The sequence below is a fragment of the Cebus imitator genome, unplaced genomic scaffold (genome assembly GCF_001604975.1).
Source record: "Cebus imitator isolate Cc_AM_T3 unplaced genomic scaffold, Cebus_imitator-1.0 Scaffold263, whole genome shotgun sequence".
Taxonomy (NCBI): domain Eukaryota; kingdom Metazoa; phylum Chordata; class Mammalia; order Primates; family Cebidae; genus Cebus; species Cebus imitator.
Genome location: NW_016107578.1, coordinates 208,727 through 214,653, shown reverse-complemented (window position 1 = coordinate 214,653; position 5,927 = coordinate 208,727).

Here is a 5,927-nt window from a genome sequence, read left to right as displayed (position 1 = left end):
CCTCGGCCTCCCAAAGTGCTGGGATTACAGGCTTGAGCCACCGTGCCCGGCCCGTGACAATCTTTTTCTCCTTAGCACTTGCCACCATCTGTAATTACATAACTTATGTGTCTTTTCACTCACTGTCAGCCTCCCTAACCAGAATGTCAGTTCAAAGAAGACACAAACCTTGTCTTTTGTTTACCACCTTATCCCAGGGTGAGCCAGAGTGCCTGATACACAGCAGACACACCGTACATGCACATGGAAGAGCTGAATGAATAATATGGGTTTATTTATTTATTTAGAGACAGGGTCTTGCTCTGTTACCTAGGCTGAAGTGCAGTGGAGCAATCTTGGCTCACTGCAACCTCCACCTCCAGGCTCAAGTGATCCTCCTCCCTTAGCCTCTCCAGCAGCTGGAACTACAGGCATCCACCAATGCATGTACGGCTAATATTTGTATTTTTTGTAAATGGGAGTCTTACCATGTTCCCCAGGTTGATCTCAGACTCCTGGGCTCAAATTCTCCCAAAGTTCTGGGATTACAGGCATGAGCCACTGCTCTTGGCCTGATGTTAAGGGTTTAACCTGCCTGGCACCAGGAGGAAGTGCGTAGTGTTAGCAATTGTTACGCATTAATTATACCTGCCTCTAAGCCCCAGTCTTTTTGTTTTGTTTTTCTTTTCTTTTCTTTTTTTTTTGAGACAGTCTCACTCTGTCCCATGCTGGAGTATAGTGGTGTGATTTCAGTTCACTGAAATCTCCACCTCCCAGGTTCAAGCTATTACCCTGCCTCAGCCTCCTGAATAGCTGGAATCACAGGCGTGTGCCACCATACCTGGCTAATTTTTGTTTTTAGTAGAGACAGGTTTCACCATGTTGGCCAGTCTGGTCTGGAACTCCTGACGTCGTGATCCACCCGCCTTGGCCTCTCAAAGTGCTGGGATTACAGGCATAAGCCACCAAGCCTGGCCCCCAAGTCTTCTTATTTATTTAGTGGTTTTTTTTTTTTCTTTGAGACAGAGTCTTACTCTGTCATCCAGGCTGGAGTGCAGTAGAACAATCTCAACTCACTGCAGCCTCTGCCTCCCAGGTTCAAACAATTCTCCTGCCTTAATCTTCCGGGTAGCTGGGATTACAGGTGTGCACCATCAAACCCAGCTAATTTTTGTATTTTTAGTAGATATGGGGTTTCACCACTCACTGTGTTGGCCAGGCTGGTCTCGAACTCCTGACCTCAGTTTATCCACTCACCTGGGCCCCCCAAAGTGCTGGGATTAAAGGTGTGGGCCACCACCCCCAGGCTTTTTTTTTTTTTTTTTTTTTTTGAGACAGGGTCTCACTCCGTGGCCCAGGCTGGAGTGCAGTGGTGCAGTCATGGCTCACTGCAGCCTCAACCTTCCCAGGCTCAGGTGATCCTCCCAGCTCAGCCTCCCAAGTAGCTGGGACTACAGGTGCACACCACCACACCTAATTTTTGTATTTTTTTTGTAGAGATGGGGTTTTACCATATTGCCCATGCTGGTCTAAAATTCCTGGGCTCCAGTTATCTGCCCGCCTCAGCCTCCCAAAGTGCTATCTACAGATTGCCCAACAGGAAAGGGGCTAAGAAGGCTTTTTTCTTCTTTTTTTTCGTGAGACGGAGTCTCCCCTCGTGGCCCAGGCTGGAGTGCAGTGGCATGATCTCAGCTTACTGCAATCTCCCAGCTTCAAGCGAATCTTGTGCCTCAGCCTCCTGAGTAGCTGGGATTACAGGTGTGAGTCACCACATCCAGCTAATTTTTGTATTTTTCGTAGAGATGGGGTTTCACCTTGTTAGCCAAGCTGGTCTCAAAATCCTGACCTCATGTGATCCACCTGCGTCAGCCTCCCAAAGTGCTGGGATTACAGGCGTGAGCCACTGCACCCGGCATGCATTTTGTTTGTTTCCATGAAGGCATTTGAACCCAGGTCTTGGCTCCAGAGCCCCCAAGTTCTACCCTATACTGGCACTGACTCCTTCATCAATGCCTTTATTCCCCTGGATCCTTTGAGTCTGGCATTTTCTTTAGCCCCAGCTGCCTTCCCACCAAAAAATAGCTCCTGACTTGGCCAGGAGGCACGAGAATCACTCGAACCCAGGAGGTGGAGGTCGCAATGAGCTGAGACTGCCAATACATTCCAGCTTGGGTGACAGAGCAAAACTCTGTCTCAAAAAAAAAAAAAAAAAAAGCTCCCAAACCCCACTTGTTTCTGTCCACATTATCAGTTCCTAGACCCCATCATCACTGAGCTGAGGTAGTACCACCCTGCCTCCTTGGTCCTCAGCTCCTATTCCCATTCCCCCAGTAGGGGCAGGGAGACACTTGCAAACATCAGAGTGAGGCCATGCCCCTCCTCTGCTCAAGAACCTTTCATGGTTCCCACTTTACCCACGTCAAATCCCAAGTCCTCCTTGCAGCCCACAGGCCCAGCACCATCTGCTCTGTCACCGCCTACCTGTATCTCCCTTCACTGCCCCACGCACTCACATACTCCAGCCACTCAGATCCCAGCACTGATGCTTGATATGCCTTCCATTTTTCTTTCACCTCTTTGCTTCCTTCTACTTCCAACTTGGGGATCACCTCCTCCAGGAAGCTTACCCTGCTCACCTAAAGTTGGCTCTCTGGGTGACAATCTTNCCATGTTGACCAGGATGGTCTCGATCTCTTGACCTCGTGATCCACCCGCCTCGGCCTCCCAAAGTGCTGGGATTACAGGCTTGAGCCACCGCGCCTGGCGATGTGGCTCACTTTTACTCCATAATTTTTTTTTTGTCTCCCGGGTTTAAGCAATCCTCCTGCCTCAGCCACTTGAGTAGCGGGATTACAAGCGTGAGCCACAATGCCTGGCTAATTTTTGTATTTTTAGTAGACATGGGGTTTTGCCATGTTGGCCAGGTTGGTCTTGAACTCCTGGCCTCAAGTGATTTGCCCACCTCAGCCTCCCAAAGTGCTGGGATTACAGATGTGAGCCATTGCGTCTGGCCATTTTTAAAAACTTAAATAATTGTGGTGGCTCACGCCTATAACCCCAGAACTTTAGGAGCCAAGGCCTGAGGTCAGGAGTTTGAGACCAGCCTGGCCAGCATGGTGAAACCCCATCACCACTAAAAAAAACCCGAAAATTAGCCAGGCGTGGTGACAGTTGCCTATAATCCCAGCTACTCAGGAAGCTGAGGCAAGAGGATCCCTTGAAACTGGGAGGTGGAGGCTGCAGTGAGCTGAGATTGCACCATTAAACGCCAGCATAGGCAACAGAGTGAGACTCTGTCTCAAAAAAAAAACCAACCCAGAATTGTGGTACAATACACATAGCATAAAATTTGCCATATCCATCTCTTTCTTTTCTTTTTCTTTCTTTTTTTTTTTTTTTTTTTTTTTTTTATAAAGATGGGGTTTCTTCATGAAGGCCAGGCTGGTCTCGAACTCCTGACCTCAGGTGATCCACCCACCTCGGCCTCCCAAAGTGCTAGGATTACAGGCATGAGCCACCGTGCCTGGCCCCATCTCTTTCTTATTAAGCAACTGGGTCTCGCTATGTTACCCAGGCTGACCTCGAACTACTGGACTGAAGGTTTCATCCCTTCCCAGCCTCCCAAGCAGCTGGAATGACAGGCGCTCTCCACTGTGCCTGGCTTACGTTTACTTTTTTGAGGAACCACCAAAATGTTTTCTGGCTTCATGCTTTGGCTCCACTTTCTTCTGGGTTGGCTTCATTCTCTGCCAAGTTCCTTTATCTGGGTATATTCCCTGCCTCCAACCACACTATACTGTGATGGTTAATTTTAGGTGTGAACTTGGCTAGATTAGAAAATACCCAGATTTGAGCTGTGATGTGGTAAAAATAAGACAAAGAAAAAAAAATAGTGACTGGGTGCGGTGGCTCAGGCCTAGAGTCAGCACTTTGGGAGGCTGAGGTGGGCAGATCACTTGAGCTTAAAGACCAGCCTGGACAACACGTGGAAACCTTGTCTCAACAACAACAAAAAAAACGAAAATTAGTAGGGTGTGGTGGTCGTGTGCATGTTGTCCTAGCTACTTAGGAAGATGAATCGAGATGGTCACTTAAGCTCAGGAGGCTGAGGGTGCAATGCGCTGAGATCACACTACTGTACTCCAGCCTGGGCGATGGAGCAACACCCTGTCTGATAAAGCATTACCATCCAATCTGTTGGGGCTCTAATAAAACAGAAAAAGGAGAGAAAGGGCCGGGTGCAGTGGCTCACACCTGTAATCCTAGCACTTTGGGAGGCCAAGGTGGGCAGATCATGAGGTCAGGAGTTCGAGACCAGCCTGACCAACATGGTGAAACCCTGTCTCTACTAAAAAAAAAAAAATTAGCTAAGCATGATGGCACATGCCTGTAATCCCAGCTACTTGGGAGGCTGAGGCATGAGAATCGCTTGAACCTAGGAGGCAGAGGTTGCAGTGAGCCAATATTGCACAACTGCACTCCAATCTGGGTAACAGACTGAGACTCTGTCTCAAATTAAAAAAAAAGAAAAAAAGAAAAGAAAAAAGGAGAGAAAGAATCTTCCTGTCCAGAGCTGGGACACTCTCTTCCTCCCATTTTGACACTCCAAGACTTATTCCAGTGATTCCTGGTTCTCAGGTCTTCAGCCTTGGACTGAGAATTAGACCATTGGTGTCCCTGGCTCTGAATCTTTCACATTCAGACTGAGCCTTGCTACTGGCTTTTCGGAGTCTCCAGCTTGCAGTTGGTATGTGTGGTAGGATGTCTCAGCCTCCATAATTATGTGAACCAATTATCCTAATAAATCTCCTCTTATCTACCTACCTCCTATTAGCTCTCTCTGGAGAAACCTAATAATAACACACACCATACATTTTTCTGGTTTTAAGATCAGAGAAGTTTTTTTTTTTTTTTTTTTTTTTTTTGAGATAGAGTCTTACTCTGTCACCCAGGCTGGAGTGCAGTGGCGAGATCTGGGCTCACTATAACCTCCACTTCCCCGGTTCAAGCAATTCTCTGCCTCAGCCTCCTGAGTAGCTGGGATTACATGCGTCCACCACCACGCCTGGCTAATGTTTTATTTTTAGTAGAGACGGGATTTCACCATCATGGCCAGACTGGTCTTGAACTCCTGATCTCATGATCCACCCGCCTCGGCCTCCCAAAGTGCTGGGATTAAAGGTGAGAGCCACAGTGTCTGGCCCAGAGTAGTCTTTTCTTGCTCCTAAGTGCCAAGCCTGGAGCTCACTGGCTCTGACCAGCCTGATTTTGGTCATTTACTCATTGTAAAGCATTGAATCAATCACTGCAGTCAAGGGATGGGTCTAGTTTTGGAGTCAGGCAGCAGGGACCTGCCATCCAGACTACAGTTTGATCGAGAGAGGAATGGTTCCCCAACGATCATGGTCATCCCATAATGTCCATCCCAGAGTGGTCATCCATGTCCACGCTGAGAGGGCAGGAAGGGTACAGACATAGGACAAAAAGCTTTTAAGGAGAGAAGTTAACAGGGTGTGATTGGGAGAGTGGGTTTCGTTGAAGATGAGGAAGACAGTGAATAGAGAGGCGGTGAGGACAGGAGAGTCCCTGAGAGTGACAGGACCAGTCTAGACAGAGAGATTCCAAGACGGGGATGACCTCAATCTTCAACCAATGAGAGTGATGGAGGGAAGAGAGAAGAAGGAAAAGCTAGATGACAGATGATGTCACTAAGGCAAGGAGGGGAGAATGGTGTTGCACAGAGGGTTTTTGACCACTGAGTGGTGGAATGGCAAGGGTAGAGGTGGGAGGTTGGGTCAGGATAGCCGTTAGGGCAAATGGCACCTTGTGTTCTCCAGCCTTGATGGTGACTAAGGACAAGGAGTATGATGGATGGGGCTTACCATCCATCCAACCCAAAAGTTGGGCTGAAAACTTTTTATTAAAATTTTTTTTTTTTTTTTTTTTTT